The 18,106-nt window shown below is 45.8% G+C and overlaps 1 pseudogene; it reads right to left on the bottom strand.

Moving 5' to 3' along the window:
• Positions 1 to 3,944: 3,944 nt before the first annotated feature.
• On the bottom strand, positions 3,945 to 15,182 carry LOC148184880 (vitelline membrane outer layer protein 1-like; annotated as a pseudogene).
• Positions 15,183 to 18,106: the final 2,924 nt, after the last annotated feature.

Raw genomic sequence — 18,106 nt, forward strand, 5'->3', positions numbered from 1 at the left:
ATCCTGAAATGACACTTGCCAAAAAGCAAAGTGTCCATTATAATCTCATTTAATAAACTGTTAGGCCACCTAAATATGCTTACTATCTGAATTATCCGCTGGAAATGTGCTTTAGCAATTCATTAACCTTCCTTCTAATAATGTGGGTAGAGGCAGCACTCTGCTATGGCCCTCAGGAACCACAGCACAAGAAATGTTGTTCTTTTGCTCAAAGTACATGTTTGTTACTGAAAAGGGGCACGGAAAGGTCAGAGGGATGTAGCTGTTTGTACCCTTCCTTGGATTTACTGGAATTGCTACTTGTTCAGAATTAGCCATTATTTCAGTACAGATTTTATTACAGGTCAAAGACACACTTGTGGAAGCAAACCCAAATCTCCTACTAAAATAAAAAATAAGAGATAAAATCAGCTACAGTATTTCAACTTCAAGAAAAATATAAATAAGTACTTCATTAAAGACGTTCTTTAAGAACATAAGAAAGGAAATAAGCTGGCTTGGAAGAGTTCTGAACTTTGGGGACATTTGCTCAATGTGGAGCCAAGCTCAAACTTTACAGTTTTTCTGAAGGGAATGTGGTGGTCTCAGAGGAGGAGAATGTGATAAGCAACAGAGATCTTCTAGGCTGCAACATTTCACAGTGCAGTTTAGAGTGGAGTCCAACCCTTGCTGCTTTTAGGGAGGAAACAAACTTCCCAGGAGACTTTAGGGGCTGACTTGTGTTACAGAGGTAGTTTGTTTGAAATGCTCAGTGCCTAGAAGTGAGCTCCTGATGTCTGACATGAACATTTTTCAAAGCTTTGGACTGTGCAATTGCCCAGGTTTAGTATTCATTATTTCTGCTGTGTCATGTGACAGTGATGTCCAAAGGCTGCTGATGCACCAGCATGTGAAGAGGATGCCTGCTAATGTGTACGCTTCAGTTGTGGCAAAGATTAGAGCGTGGACCTTCCTTCTGCTCCCTGGTTGAACAAATGCTACATTGGTCCATTACTGTGGTTTTTATGTATGAAGACTGCCACCAGAGCAGACAGCAAAAGTGAGACTGAGCCTCTCCAACAGAACAGGTGCTATCAGCTGTCTGCTTAAGGACAATGTGCCAGTGTCATCACAGGCATGCTCCTGTTGAGTGCATCTCTAAGCTGTGGAGAGACCCTCATGGTTTGTATTCCACTCACTGGAGGGTAAATTACATCACTGAATTGCCTTTACTACCTGCTCCCTGACCAAAGATTTTAGCTTGAAGATATCCCCTGATGTGCTTCTTTACTGTAGTGAAACTCAATTAGCACTTCTCTGGCTGAATCTGTCCATATTGGACAAGTAACTAGGACTTTCTGAGGAAGAAAGCTGTTATTTTGGGTAGAACAAGATCCCTCTCCATAACCAATAAAATGCATACAAGGTGAGCTCTGAGTGTTGTTTTATTGCTAGTCCCCACCCCCAGATGCTCAGACCCATCCATATGTGAATAACTGGTGTTACTTCATTTACAGCTGTTGCTGCACATCACCTGTGTCTTTTGTGGAAGTGTGGCTGTGAATATCTTTACAGACAATTTTGAGCACCCTGCATGTTCTGCCCAGTGCATGGGGGAAAAGTGAATGCTGCTGGCTATTTTTCACCACAGATGACTAAAGACAGAACAAGTACATAGTGAGGGATGTAAGATTAAACATCTCAACCAGCTCTTGCTGGTGCATCAGGGTGAGTAATTGCACAAGAAACAAGATGATTATTGAAGAGCCCGAGATTTCCATCTGGTATTCCATTCAGGTTTTCCTGAGAGAAGAGTGGTCACGTGCTGTGTGAGTGCACAGGCAGTGAGTGCTTGACATGAGCCTTGCCACTTTGTGGTGGACTGTGACAAACCCCGATGTCCACTGCTGTAGAATAGTGACATACACAATAGGAAAATCTGATATTAGTCAAATAATTAATTTGAAGGAGTAATGGACAGGGATATCTCTTCCAGCATTTCACTGTTAGATATCCTCTGCCTGGAAACTGGGATATTTATTATTCAAGAGGATCTGCCATGGCGTTTGGATCCTATCCAATCAATGTTTTCTTTATGATGGGGAGGGCTAAGACCTGAGTGGGAAGACCATGAAATGACTTTTAAGACTAGTTTTCTTGCAGGAATCTCCCTGTTGACAGAAACTCTTTCATGTTTAATGCCATGTAAAGTGCTGTGTATAGCAACTTGCTAAAGTGAATTAATAATAAGTAATATGAAAGTGATATAACGCAAAGATAACATAAAAGCCCTTGAGACATTCATGACGAGAATCCCATCTTTTTGTCTCAGTGTATTTAAAAATGCCCTAGGGGAATCTTTTTTCCAGAAGAAAAGCTGAGTTATGCATTTTCTTATTATATCTAAATGTAGAGAGAGATTACTGTAACAAAAATTGAGCTGCCTCCAGAGTGCCTTTATCACTTTAAACTGGAAATCATCCATGAGGATATGTGACCTTGTTGCCAGATCATGTGTTTCTCTTTTGATTTTACAGCTGGTACTCTCCTGAGATAATAGGTGGCTCTGTGGGGCTTACTGGTATAGATATGGAATAAGAAAAGCATGTGGGAACCAACTAAACTGGAATTAAAAATGTAACTGCTTGAATTTTCACACCTGTTTTCAAAAACTTGGCAGAAAGGGTTAAATATGCTCATAAAGGTACCTTTTGTAAGGCTTTTCCTGGCTGCATGCCAAGTGGCAAGCAGTCTCTTTGGGCGCACAAGGGTACACGATGGCACAGTTAATGCTTCAGAAACCTCTGGAACATCTGGGATCCCAGCATGGATTAGGCAAACAGCATTGTCTGTGAGCTCAGATGTGCACACAGAAAGACTCAACTCACCTGTGACACTAAGGACCATTCAGTCTTCCTAAGCAAGACTCACTCAGCAGAGAGAATACTGTGGCAAACATATTTCAACTACATGATTATGGGAAAAGTCTATAAACTTTACAGAGCTGAGGATATTCTCCTTCCCTCCTATGTCTTTCTCAGATTTCTACCTCCTCTTTGCACTCCTGGGACCGAGGAAAGGATTTGTTGAAATCTTTGCCGTTCTCTCTGGAACTCTACTCATCCTTGCTGTTTGTTCCTTTCCCCCTTGAGTTCTTCTGCACATGTACATCATAATGCTCTCCAACCAGCCTGTTCCTGCATAATGTCCTGTGAGATCTGGGTTTGTGGCTAACCCCTGCCCCATACTTGTTATGGCCGCAGTCCTCACACTCAAGGGATTGCCTACAGCCCCAGGAAGTGGCACAAAATATGAATTCCAGAGAAGAGCTGAGCAGGAGGTTTGGATGCTGAAGGAGATGGTGGTGGTTTCAGGAAAAATACCTATGCAGTGGTACATTTCTGACTGCAATACATGTGAATTACTGCAGTCTTTGAAACAAAAATCCTCAGGGTGCCTCATGGAGCACCTGGAAATGTTGAGATGCTGTGCTGAGAAGGCTGGGAGGAGAGGCATGGCGCTGGGACCACAAACTGCGTGGCATATTTGAACTTATTTGTGGATGGATGGATGGATGGATGTCTGATAGTGATTCCTCCCCATCCTGAGCATTTTAATGGAAATAGGATGAAGCTCCTCTCCTCTGAAAGCACGGTTTCTGCCAGGGCAGATGATCCCTCTTCTACTTCACTGTTCAGCCCTTTTAGTCCCACCTCCTGCCTTACCAACAGGTGTGGGAATCCTCTGTGCTCCCTCATGGGGATTTTGTAGGTTATAAATTTATTACAAAGCTTAATCATCATAAATACAAAGACCCCTCTTATTAAGTGCTGTAGCCATGGGATCTGGCTACTCTTGACAAAATAAGACATTAAAAAAAATGTACACTTCTCTTTGTGCAAGGACAGATTCAAGGTTTAATGCTGTGCAGCTGTGTAGATACTGGCATGGGTGGGAAGTCAGGCTTACTCACAGCAGAATACTCTCATGTCATTGAGAGCTGTGTCATCCCACTTTCCCTGTGGTTTCTCCACCTTTGGAGCCCACAGATGGCCCCAGAGGTGCAGTTGCTGCTCCATGGGCCAAAGTGTCCCCCTGAAAGTCCCCAGCCCTCCAGCTGTTTCCCATTGGAGCAGGCAAATCTCACACTATTTACTGCTGTGTTGTCACGCAGGTACTGCCACCTTTCTGCACGCAGCGAGAATGAAACCAGCCTGTTGCTGGAGCAGAGCTGGGCCTTGGTCCAGTTCCCCCACCTGCCAGAGGAAAAAACAACTTACCTAGGCTCGTCCAGCCTCTGCTGTACTGCAATCAACACCACAACTTGCCCAGGGTCCTGGCAGTCCTGGGGCAAGGGACATAAAAGGGGATGGCAGGTTTCTTCTGTTTCACTATTCTTCCCCATCATCCTCTGGATGCCCAGCCACCACCAGCTCCAGTCTGCCCTGTTCCTGCAGGGAATTCCTGCCCCCATTGGCAATTTCAGCTGCTTGCTAGGTCCCTGTTACCTAATGTACTTTCCAAAGTAAGCATTTGAGGAAAAGGAGAAAGTATAGCTTTAAGATCTGTAATTTCTGATCTTTCCTTCATTTTCCAAAGCACTTTTCCTTTCCCTGGGACCAGATCTTTACCCTGAAACCTTCGCACCTTGTGGCCAAGAGGAACTTTCCCACCTCCTCAAGTGGGGTGTGGAGAAACCATTGCACTGGTTTCCCTTCAGGCTCCCCAGCAGCTGCTGCCCTGAAGGAAGATGAGAAAGTGAAGGCTGCTCACCACCCCATGGAGGACTTGATGACTGTGCTGTCTATGCAGAGCAGGCGTCATCACCAAACAGCCAAAATCCCTGGAAGGGCTGGACCTTAGAAGAGGCAAAGTAAAAGGGAGAGGTCACCCATTTAAAAGATGTGATGAGGCAAGGCATGGTGATGAGGGATGGTAGGTGGCTTTGGGGACAGAGCAAGAATGTTAGTATGGCTGAACAGGGCTGTGAGACAGCTCCATGACGTTTCTCAGGAAACCTATTTTGCTGTTTCCCACCTCTGTTTTTCTCCAAGCGGTGGAGCAGGCGCTCTGGAAACAGGAATGCTTGGTGGCTGCTGTCCCAGGCCATTCCCACCCTCGGACCATGTGCTGATGCCCAGAGCTGGGGTTAGGGCAGCTGGGACTTGTTCCTGGGAACAGGCTCTGCTCTACCAACCCCAGGAATTTTTCTTACCCCCGAGACCCCTCTGCTAAGAAATGACTCACTGGCAAGGAGCCTGGGAGATTCTCTGTGCTAGAAATTTCTTGCTGAGAAGCCTGCATGATGCAGATACAATACAACCTGCTGTGGTGGGGCAGAGTGCTGCGGCCAGCCCTGCTACGATCAGAACAAAATAACATTGGTTTGTTCCCCACCCTGAAGAAGAAGCCAAAGCTTACCTTCAGTTCAAAGCCCTTTGCGCAGCCCCTGGGGCAGAACTGCTCGTGGTCCCAGGAGCCGCAGGGGCCTCCATTTGGCACGGCGAGGATGCCAACAAGGCCGCGGCCCGGTGCCCCGGGGGCGGCAGCAGCCCAGCAGGCAGAGGAAGGCCGGGGTGGGCAGCTGCATGGCAGGGAACCCGCCCGGTGCCTCGCCGCATGCTGGCACAGGGGAATTTATTGGCTGGGAGAGTGGGTGGGAGTCCGGGGAGTGTGGGCAGAGCTCCTGGGGAGCGCCCATTGTTGCGATGTGCTGCTGCTGCTGCTCCGGTGTGCACTGGGCTCTGGAAACCTGAGGATGCAGAGCAAGGAAAGAGGGGAAGAGCTGGGGACATTCCTCGAGGAGATGGTCGTTTGGAGGAGGGTCCTGGCAATGCTGCAACGAGGATGTGGAAGAGAGAGGGAGGTGGGAGGAGAAGTGATGGACTGGAAGGGGAAGAAGCCTCTCAGGGGCTGAGGCAAAACTTGACATGGAGCAGTCTCGCGTTCTTTCACCCTGTGGAAGTTCTCACTTGTTTCTTCCTTGCTTTCCTTTTCTCCTCACCATCTCACTGAGGCTGAGGAAAATGCCTGCACTGGAAGCTGTTGCATTTTGCTCTGGGACATGCATCAAGTGTGGGTGACAAAGCAAAAACTCGCAAAATGCTCCAGCTGCCACCCACCTTGTGTGGCCCTTGCTGAACTCACTTCAGTTTATTGGCATCTTGTACCAGGGATGGGGGAGTGGGAGCAAAACTTCATGTGGTTGCATAATCCCATGGAGCTGTGAGGCTCCCAGCTGCCCAGGTGTGTCTTTAGGAGGTGTGAGCATCCAGAGAGGGTGGGAGTGTCTAGCAGCAGCAGACCCTGCTTCTGCTGTGGTGCCTTTCTCAGATGGGACTCTCTGTTTCATACCTTGTTCCTCCAATGGGTCTAGCCAGAGAAGAAACCTCTGCTGACAGCAATATTCAAGGGTATCCTGTGAGTAATTTCAGAGTAGGATGAAGTGCTTCCTTTCCATTGAAGAGTCAGTGGTGATGTCACCAGGGAGAATTGCCCCATGAGGTCTATACTACCAATATATCAGCATATATTAGCAGTATAATATTTATGTGTATGCATCTCTATCTATGTATATATATCAGTATATACCAGCACTATAAGCACAGCCAAAATACGGAGAAAAAATTATTCCAGGCTTCAATTACTGAAGAATGGAATGGCCTGCTTCTGTAAGAGCCACTTAGAGCAGGAAGGGGGAAATGTTGCTTTCAGCTGAAACCCTCTGATGTTACCCCTTGGTAACAGAATTGTAAAGGTCCTCAGGTACTCACAGCACCCAACAGGAGCCAATGAAGACAAAGATGTCTTTCTGTATCTCATAGGCAGCACCAACACATCAGAAAGAAAACAACACAAATGAAGGGCTGTGTGATCAGGGTTCTGCTCAGAGAATGGATAGCTCATAGATATTTTATCACTGCTGGTGGCATAGAAATTTCAAAGCTTGAGGTATTGACTGGATTTCTTCATAAGAGTGGCTGCAACCACAAGCAAGAGCAGTGGGCTGTTACCAGGTTCTGTGTCCAGTGAAGAGCTGTGAATAAGTGATATTAACCATGCTAGCTGCATGAGAAGGCTTTCTGGATACGTGGAGAGTTAGGGGTGAGCAGTGTCAGAGATACCTACAACTGTACAGGAATCTTAAAGAAAGCAGTGAAGATGAACTAGGTGGAGGAAGAAACCCCAAGATAACTGATGTCAAAAAAATAGAGATGTTTCACAGTTTGTAGTTGTATTCACAGAGCTGAATCTTTCTTTGAGTCCCTCTCACTGATAGGGCCTGTTTTCTCTGTCTTCTGTCACACATCTTCTCTTTCCTCTCTGTCTAACAGTCTGAGCTCCAGTCCCAACAGTCCTGCCACTGCAGCTGGCAGAAGGGATATCCTGGTTGCAAAAACACCCAGCTAAGCTGATTTTTTATTGTTCCTTTTTATCTGTGTGGGGAGGAGGTGGCAGAGACAGTGACACTGGGTCGGTGATTCTAGGATATTGCAGCAGGAAGCAATGAAAACTATTCCCACAAGTAATTAACTGCCAGTGGGAGAAAGCGAACACTGGACACACTTCTATAACTTCACCGTGGGGAGCAAGAAAACAAACAAGAAACTAATCTCAGCTTTATATTTCCCTCTCCTGTCTCTCATTAATTTTTAACTCTTCCAGAGTGATGAATCTTCATGGGTCAAAGAACTTCCCCTCCCCTCCTCTCTCACCCCTTTCCTTACAGAAAACTTTCCCAGCTCTAGACGTAAGGAATGGACTGAAATGAAAATAATGGGATCAGTATCAGCAGCTGAATTTGTGCTGCTGGAGTGTGGGGCCAATGAGTATTTTTGGGTAGACCTGCTGATGCACTGAACTTCCCTGAGCATCCAGCGATGTCTCTAACATCCCTGCTAATTAACGTTTTATCATATGGGGAAGCTCTTGCTCTTCTTTTTCAGTTAACCTGCAGGTTTCTGAAAGGCAGGAAAAGTACCAGCTTCCAAGCCTAGGATGGGTGGATTTTTAATTACGTAACTTTGGAAAGCTGGAGTTTGAACTCAGTGAGTCTGGCAACTTCTCTGCTGGTAAGCTATGGCAGTTAGTGCTGGGGTCTTATGTGACATGTCCTTTCTTCTTTTAATCAAGGTATTGGAAGGCAGGATAGCATCAGACTCAGCAACTGAAGACATGATGACCAGTGCAGAGCAAAGATCAGTTCTGTAATTTTGCAAACATATAAACCAAAAGGAAATATCTTTTTTTTTTTTTGGACAACTTAAGTCCTCCACCCTATGACAAAAAAAAAAGAACAGAGTTACAAAAAAGACAAAACATTTGAGCACAGTGCAGGTGCTCAAAATAATCAGAAATCAGCAGAACAGCAAAAGGTAATCACACAGCCAAAACATCAAGATTAAAGAATGAAGTGCTCAGTAGCTGTATTGGCAATGCATGTACACATTTACATTGTAGATAAGTGCAGTTAGGTGAATCCCCCTTTCCCTCTTTCCCTAGGGCAGAAGGTATTTTGTCATTTACTGCCCATTTATAAGATGGTAGGGCTTTCCAGGAGCTGTGTTCTCAGCTGACCTTCTCTAGCAACATATTTTATGCTCAGATGGTGGTGAGAAACAGCCACTTGAAATTGTGTGTGGGCTGAAAACATTCTTAGAATGGCCTTTGTAATGTCATTGGAGATAAAACCAGTTAAATTGTTCCCACATCTATAAACTAAAGATAGTTCTTTGATAAAAGACCTAGTATCAAGAATTCTTTGGTGCTGCCAAGGGCCTCAGTCAGCCTTTGAAATGTTGTACTCCTGTCTCTGTCATGTCAGTTTAAAAACAGATGCAGTGGCTCAAAAGGTCTCTGCTCCCCTGTGGTCCTCCGTGGGCTGCAGGGGCACAGCTGCTTCACCATGGGATGCACCACAGGCTGCAGCTGGAATCTCAGCTCCCTCCTCTGCACTAACCTCAGTGTCAGCGGGGCTGTTTCTCTCACATATTCTTACTCTTCTCTCCAGCTGCTGTGCAGGATTTTTACCCTTTCTTACATATGTTTTAGAGAGGTGCCACCAACATCACTGATGGGCTCAGCTTTTGTGAATATGTCCTGGGGCCAGCACTGGCACTGTATGACATAGGTGCGGCTGCTGGCATTTTCTCACAGAAGCCATCCCTGCAGTTTCCCAGCAAAGACTTTGCCACAGTACATAGATGTACACAGCACAGACTGGCATACGCCACTATAGTATCTAAGCTACTCACATCACCTTTGGAGAAAATTTTTTAAAAAATTAAAAAAAAAATTTAAATTTACCTCGTGTTTGCTCCTGTTTAACTTTCCAGTAACTTTAAATGGCACATCCATCACTGCTATGATCTTAGATCTTCAAGTTTGGAGGCATCGACCACCTGAGTACTTATCAATCTTATTCATTGCTATTCAGTCTGTGACTTTTTTAATCTCTCTTCTCAAGTACTTTTGATTTCTACCTAATCTTTCTTAAGAACCCTAACCCCCAAGAAGGCTGCAGCCATTTGAAAGCAAAGTTTCTTCCACTATGAACACAGAGAAAATAAATAATATAAAAAATGGCCATATCTGCTGTGATCTTTTATAATATCAGCTGGCCCTACAGATTTTCTGACAGGGTCCTGAATCTTTGTGACAAAGCATTAATGGCATTTATACCCTTTGCCATTTTTTCCTCAAAGTGCTTTTTGTCTACCGTGTTTCCACATGCAATCTGCCACCAGATATGTTATTTCTGTTTTTTCCATCTGGCCTCAATATTAGTCCTCACTGTCTCCTGCAGCCTCCTTTACCTTATGGTATAACATTGAAACTTTTCTATCACCTTTCCCAAGTAAAAGTTAATTACTTTTTCCTGGACCTGTACTTCCGGCACCACAACCTTCAGGCTGCTCCTGCTGCCAGTCAGCCTACAAGCCCACGGGTTTCCTTTGAAAACTGCCTTGGGTGGGAAGAATGGAGAAGGACCCTGTGCAGGGTCTGTATGTGTGGTTTTCCAGGGAGCAAGAGGAATAGAGAGCCAGGAGCTACTGTGAGCACTCCTGAGGACTGACAAGGGAGACTTACAGCATTGTCTCAGCCCTGAGGTACAGAGAGACACGGGCATCCTGCAGCTCTGATGGTGCCCCAGAGCCAGCCTGGAGAGGTTACCAGGAGAGTTTTTCTGCCGATCTGAAGAGAGGATGGGGGGTGAGGGTGGGGGTGGGGGGGTGGTGTGCAAAAGTGAATTAAAATTAACTGAGAATTTATTTAAGAATTTGCATATGAAATCTGCCAAGAAATTCCTTCCTGGTGGTGAGCCCTGAGAACTTTATTACTGGCAAAGTTTTGTTGGTATTTCATTCCAAGCAAAGCCATAGCCATAGCTATCCTGGCATGATGTACTACTCTTGCTCACTTGGAAGAGTGAAAATAAACCAATTTGACAAAAGATTTTTTTGTGGGGAAAACAATCTTCAAAACTTCACTGGATATGACCTTCAGAATCTTTCTCTTTCTTTTAAGTTGTCCATCCTTTGAGCAGGGCACTCAGCTTTTGTAGAAAAGCCATGTCTGCTGAGATGTAGTCTGGGACTGAACTGGTGTAAAACTAGATGTATGGCAGTGTTACTGCCATAACTGTGACAGTGAAATTCTTCTCTGGACTTGTCTTCTGAGTTAATTCTGAACACATTTCTTGCCTGATTTATGCTCTTCCTCCCAGTTTACACAGTCACTTCTCTACTTTAATCAATTTCCAGACATTATCTCATCCCTTCTATTTCCTAAACCACACAGATTTATCCTTTTGAGCTCTTCCTTTGCACTTCCTTCTGGTATTTTCTGTGTTGTCTGGGAACTTTGGACATTTGAATAGTTAAATCCCCATTACTCTTCTATTCAAAGTTTCAAAATTCTTCTTTAATAACATGCCTCCAGGCTAAAACCTGAGTTTTAGATATTCTTGTAGCTGTTATACTCCAAAGGCCCATTTGCTGATTGCAAACAGAGGGGAAGAAAAAATACCCAGAACACTTCATAAGAAAAATACCTCAATCACAAATGAATTCTCCTTGTGAGACAGGTGGTTGAATGTACAAGGGGAGAAGGTAAATCATGGAAAAGGAGAGAGGTTCTTTGCTGTCATTGCAAATCCCTTGGTACAGCCAAGGAGAAAAAATCCCTTTGTTAGCCCAGGAGCCTCCATGGGCACAGCAGGGACAGGGCTGTGCTGCTGAGCTCCATTTTCCTGAGCACCCAGAACAGAGCCAGCAGAAGGCGGCTGCAGAGGGCTTGCATGTCAACAGTTCATCTTGAGCCTACGGAAAGAGCAGTCACTGGGTAACTCCTGGCTTTGGAAATGAGAGAATTTATACTTCAGCAACATAGGGTGATACAGCCTCTGTCATCACGGCTGCCATCTGCTCCTGTGTCATCTGAGAGCAGCTGTCGGGGTGGGGAGAGCCACTGCGCAGTGCAGCAGCGACACAGGAAAACTGGCCGTGATTGCTGAGGACCTGGGAGAGTTGGGCAACTCTTTTGAGTTGGTAGGAGAAACAGACAGACTGGTTGTAAATTACATCTGCAGCTGGCCAAGCAAAGGTGCAGCCAGAGAGTTTTTCTCTTTTTATGGTCCTGTTTATGGTCCCATGGCTTTTGCCTTTTGACCCCTGCCTTCAGCAGTGTCCTGCTTTGGCAGTTTCCCCAGGCTCGTTGATAATCTTTGCCCCAGCCACTGCATGCACCATCCTGTTCCATCTTTCAGCACCTCTCTGGGACACGCTGACACACAGGAGGTGGTCTGGAATTGGTGGCTGTGTGACACACCTGCAGTGTAGGGACACACGTTGGTGACTTGCTACTGGCTCTGATGGCTAAATGAAGCGGGTGACATGCATTATGTGTTACTTTTTTTCTCCTCAGATGGGAAATGAGTAATAATCTGAGTTTAGCTTTGTTTCCACATATCTCTTGCCTGACCAAATCAAATTTCCACAGAAAAGCTTCATGAAAATGAACAGGGTGGCCTCTGGGAAGAAATTCACTAGCAGGGAAATGCCAGACCAGGTCATTATTAATGGTGGTCTGTGGAATAAATAACAAGCTTATTAACTTTGCAGGCCACAGAAAGCTGGAATAGGCTGCAAGTACTTTGTAAGACACATCTTGAGCTTGACAAATGGTCTTGTCAAATTGGAGAAAGAGTTTGAGAAAAATAGGATGTGATTCCATTCCAGGGACAAGGGGGAGCTCCCAGCTTCTGCAGAAATAAGCAGCTGCATGAAGAAAAATACCTGCATTGACATCACTCTGCAGAGAAGGGTCTGGGAGTCAGAAAAGATCAAAGGCAATGCGTGAGTCAGCGGTGTCAGGTCATCTCCATGCTGAGAAATATGAACCAAATTACAGCCCATGAGACAAATGGAGTGAGTTTTCTTCTCAGCAAGTGTGAGCCCCCAGCGGGGTTGCTCTGCCCAACTGAGGGCACTGAACTTCCAGCAGGTATGGCCCGGTTGGATAGTCCAACAGAAAGCAACAGAAATGGTCAGTGGTCTGGAAAACCTGATCTGTGCATAACGAGCATGAGAGCTGGGACCATGTAACTGAGCTGTGGGAGGACAGGAGAGAAGGATTCTTGGGAATAGCAGTTTAGTCAGGGGGTCTGCAGCCTGTGCTGCCATGGGAGGATGTGGAAAGGACAACACAGGGAGCTCAGGGGAGAAAGTCTACCTCAGGTTTTTCTGTCTTCTTCCTCCCTGGGCTCCCTCCATGCCATGTAGAGCCAGGCTGGGTGGCAACTGTAAGGGGCCAAGGGGGAAGGCTGGTGGCTGTACAGGAACTCCTGCTCAAGGGGGAGATGTAAGAAGTAGGCTGGGTAGGTAGGCATTGCCCCAAGGACGCAGGAACCATGTCACAGTAGCAGTGAAGTCACCTGGGGTCTGCAGGGAGAGTAACAAGTCCCCATTGCAAACAGCTCACAGCTGCCACGGGAGAGGCACAGGGTAAGAGTCCAGAATACCCCTGTAAAGTGGAAGAGAATGGATTCTGTCTGTCTGAGACAAAGAATAATGGATGAGTACTGAAACAGGCTGAGATTGGCCAAGAAGTATCCTTAATAACAACAATTAAGCCTAGGGAGGTTGCAACATTGTCACTGGAGGACTTTTGGGAAAGTTTGAGCAGAAATGCATCAATGGTGGCTAGTGTGCAGTGATTGCTTTGGAGTAGGGATGCACCAGAAAACCTCCTGAACATGTTTCCAGACCTGTTTGCTCTAACCAAACGACTAATTCTGCAAGCCAAGAGCCCATCCTGACCTCCAGCTGCTGAGCTGTGGCAGGGTCCCCAGGAGCTGCTCTTCTCTGGAGACTCTCTGGTCACGTAGCTTCTGCTGGGGCTGATGGACACCCAAGTGGGGGCAGCCTGTGGGGAGCAGTGCAGCTCTCATGGCTCAGTGTGCACCATGGGGACTCAGCAGCCGCAGCTCTCGGCTGAGCTATTGGCTGCTGGAGGGGAGAGTCAATGGACAGGGCTGGGAGGGGGATGCCAGTTCTCCCCCTCAGCCTTGCAGGATCATGTCACACTTGCCTGTAGACTTGCTGGGAACAGCTTTCCCTGGGGCCTTGCTCAGCTGCTTGCCTTGGCCCCTGCACCACTGTGCTGCCAGGCACCCAAGCCTCGGTCGGTGCCTCAGAGAGGGAAGTGTGAAATGTCAAGTGACAGGACTCTATGGGAGCTTCACACCAGTAGGTGGGTGAAGGCTGCTGCCAAAAACATCATTACAAAATGTTCATTTTCTCTGTATTTTCAGGATAAAATTGGGAAAACATCAAGAATACTACGAAAAGCAGTTGAGCAGCTGGGATCTGTTACACAAACTGTTAAAGGAGAATGTAAGTAACCAGGGCCACATATACATTGCAGAATATGCTGTGTTTATTAGATTAAGTGTATGAAAATATTTATTAAATCACATATTATTGCATGTGTTATGTTTTACTGTGAATGTAAGTCCATCCTGAATTTCCCATCCCCTCTGCAACTGGCCAGCAGACTGGAAGTCCTAAATAATCTTCAACCTTTATTAATACAAGCTGGACTAGAGTTGCAGATAAGAAACTGTGGGACATCAAATTCCTGCTGCCTGGGGAGTCCTTTTCCTGACCAGCAATGTGAGCCTAGCAAAGGGTCAATATCCCCCAAGCAACACTGCAAAAAACAAAGAAAGAAATAAATCCTGCCTAGAACTGTCATGAAAGGAATATTATGGAGCCAATTTTCTGAGATACTTGGCACTTTCCTCTGGCTACAGCATTGTTCATGGAGCTGAGTGAGCCTAAGTGAGCCTGCCTGAGCACTGGCACAGATCTGGCTTGGGTTGTGGTTAGGAAACACCCTCTCAGACTGGCACCAGCTCTTTTTCAATGAAGGGGTGGGGAGGTGAAAGGACACTTGTGGGTCAAGCAGGGAAAAGGAGAGTAGAAACAGTGGTTTACTTGAGTAAACTCTCTCTCTTGAAAAACCCCAAACCTAAAAACCCAATCCCATTTAAGCTCCTCTGCTATTGCCAGGCATGGACTACATATTTAAGTGAATGATTTAGGCAGCAGGACTTCCACTGTGGACTTCGGAATATGTTCAGTTTTGCAACAGTTTTGTGGGACCAGAGAACTTCTCCAGTCCGAGTCCACCCGATGCAGCAGCAGTGAAAATCTGATGTGGTGGAGCAGGGACAGCAGATCTCCAGTGCACCAGTAGCAGCCAGCAATGGCAGCAGCTGAGACTCAACAACACTGCTCTCCTCTGCAGAGGTGGAGTGTATTCCACTCCAGACTTGTTGGGGTCTTGGAGCTGAACTTTCCTATGCTGCTAAGGAGATTTGAGCCATCCCTGAATTGTTTTGTCAAGGCATGTTCATTTTCTGACATATCTAAGAAGTAGTTTTCACTGGCTAGCATTTGGGTTCTGTGTTACCTCCAGGCAGCAGTCAAGTGGACATGCCATGGTTGCTGTGAGTTCAACACCAATCCACAAAGTTGACTGTTTTCTGAGTATGTTTTCCTCACCAAGGCGTTAAAGCTGAAGTCCTGGATCTTGTCTTCTGCCTTGCCCTTGTCTCCCCTCTCATTGGCTAGTTGTGCCCAGGCTAGAACAGTGTTCATTTCTTGCAGCAGCACAGAGAACATAACAGGTCCCAGCATCACGGGAGGAAGGAGCCCAGGCTTGATTTGCATTAATTTATGCACTAAGGCTTCCCTTTGTCTGAGGTACTTTTAGCTAATAGATCCCTCACTGGCCTGAGCCAAGGTCTAATTACATGATAAAATTGTGCAGATGTGGCCACAGAAGAGACTCATGCTGTTAGCAGAGTCTTTTTCCACAGAGACTTGCCCCACTTTGGAAAGAAAATTGTGGTGGTATTTTTTAAATTTTTTTTTTGTTTGTATTTCAATTTTTGTAACTGCATTTCACGTAAGGACACAGTTAAAATAAAAAAGACATCAGCCTCACCGGAGAAGCTACTGTGGCCAAGCTGGTTGAACCGTAATTCCAAGAAACTCATGGGCTTTGCCCTTCTATACCTGGCTGTGGGTGAAGAAGGGACAAAATGACCAAAGCTTTGGGGAAATTCCCCAAAGCAAGTGTTACTCAAGTGAAGTGTGCAGACACCATTTGTAGTGTTCAAAGCCTTTCAAAGACCAAGTGCCATCCTAATTGGAGGAATAGGTGAAGATGAGGAAAGCAGAGGCTGATCTCTAGGGCATTTGTATGGGAGGTTAACAGGGATGGTTTCATGGATTGCCCTATTTTTGTGAAAGATTTTCTTGAGAAATGTCCACAAATTTTCAAGAAAGGGAAGAAATCCATGTTCCAGCTGCATAAAATTACTGAAAAACTGGGCATTCTGAGAGAAATCTAGATATGAGATATTTTTGGCATGTAGCCTCAGAACTTTGAACTGCTGCAGTCACTGCAGGTGGTGGTACAGTAGAAAATCATGTTCTGGGATCAAGGAGGGTGTTCAGAGGGAGTTAATGACATGTGGGTACCTGGCATAAAACACTACTGGCAGCGAAGAAGGCTTTTTACCTGTAGTACAAATCCAGTGCCTCCACTAAAGTGATAGTGGAGATTTCCCCAGCTTCCCTCTGCTTACTCCACTGCCTGGCAGCCCTAACAGGGAGCCCTGCAGGGCTTCAGGCAGTTCTGAAGAGAGGGGTGGAACCTGGGGTAACCCCAAGTGAACGGAGGGTAAGTACTTGGTGAACAAAACCTTCTGCCAAGGAATGCTTCTGTGGTTGTGAAACCTGGAGTGTTGCACACAGGCAGCTCTTAGAGGCAAGGCAAGCACAGTTTCCCTGCAAGCAGTGTATAGCTGCACTTTCCTTCCCTGGAGGAAATGAGAAGTCACAGAGTTTTATCTGAGTGCAAAAGAAAAGGGACCATAGCATAGAAAATGAGAGAGGGAGATTTTTCATCAAGGCACTCACTTTTTTCCCCCTAAAATAAGAAACCAATCAAGAACCCCAGAGAGAAGCTGAAGGACCAGGTGTGTTTGCTCAGGCAGGGTGACACAGTAGAAGCTGGGGACACCCAGACCTGCTTGGACACCTGCTTGTTTGGGTGCAGCCCACACAGACCTGAAGTAGTGAAGGGAACCACTGAGAAAGGGCTTTGACATCCAGGCAATGCCATAAAAAGAATAAAAGGAAGCTGTTTGCTTTCTTGTTTCACTCTGCTGTTCCTGAGGTCCTTTCTCAAGGTGGCAGAGACCACCCTGCAAGAAGTCTGGAATTCCCTCAGCCCTTGTGCTCAACATGATGGTCTCTCTCCCCTGTTGAGTATGTTATGAGGGATGAACACTGGGGGAAGAGATGGACACAGCAGGGCCAGGGTTTCAAGGACATGCCAAAAACAGCATGACTGGCAAGTGTACAGGGAGCAGTGAGATAAGGAAGCAGAGCCCAGCACAGTCATGATGAGTCTTCCAAAAGAAGATCTCGTGGCTGTCTGAAAACCTGCCTGTGGCAGCAAAGAGAAAGAGTTAGGTGGGCTTCCTGTAGGAGAGAGACCTGCTTGTGGGCAAGGCCCTGTACAGATCAGCTGCAGTGGCAGGCCTTGCTGGGGACCAAACAATATCAAACTTGCTGAAGAATTTAAGCTTTCCTTAATACAAATATATATATTTACCAACATGTATAAAGATGATCTGCCATTGCATGTGCCTATCTTTGTGAGAATTCTCAGGGCAGGTGATTTTCATTGATACCACCACAGAAATTTCAAGTCTCTTCAGAGACTGTCAGCTCCCATGAGTGTGGGGCTTACCTCTGCTCTGAGGTGACTCTGGAGAGGAAGGGATCAGGAAGCCTGTGCTCGTGGGCTCAGCTAGGAGGAGAGTGATACAAACCAGCATGGGTTCAGTGCACGTTATAGTGGGTAGGGATGAGGGTAAGTGGCTTCTGAAAAAAAATAAATCGATTATATCTATATAAATCATATGAGTCTTTCAGAAGCTGTATAGGATTCAGAGGAAACTGTACAGGGGAGGAATAACAGCAGCCCTGACCATTGGTTCCTTTCCAATGATTTCCAGTGGGTTGTAGCTTTGCCACATTGGAAAGGCTTGTGGTGAAACATCCTGTGCTGTTTACATGTCTGTTCAATTTGGGTTCAGGCCTTTCTTAGAAGGAGACTTTTGCAGTGTTGTAAAACACCAAAATTTCAGCAACAGGTGTTTCTTTGAACAATGTGAAGTCTGACAATGTATCCGTCATATGAATTCACTCTCCACATTACTTTGTCATCAATAATTGGCATGAACATTAAATGAAACAAAAATAATCTTCACCTATGCAGATTGCCTCCTTCCTTCCTTCCTTCCTCCCTCCCTCCCTCCCTCCCCTTCCTTCCCTTCTTTCTTCTTCCATCACTCAACCATCAGTAGAGCTTAATCTGGCTTTTTGTCTTGATATTCTTGAGCCTTAGTTTCAAAGGGGTGGAACAGCCCTGTGGCTGTGGTTAAGGATAGATTTCCTCAGAAGTTTTCCCAGTGAATTTTCACAATAAGTTGCTAAAGTTTTCATATGTGAGGTGATCTTTAGTTGAAGATTTGCAATGGGTG

This window comes from Pseudopodoces humilis, chromosome 2 (genome assembly GCF_049639895.1).
Source record: "Pseudopodoces humilis isolate 2021_Gansu_Grassland_sample_001 chromosome 2, ASM4963989v1, whole genome shotgun sequence".
NCBI classification, from domain to species: Eukaryota; Metazoa; Chordata; class Aves; order Passeriformes; family Paridae; genus Pseudopodoces; species Pseudopodoces humilis.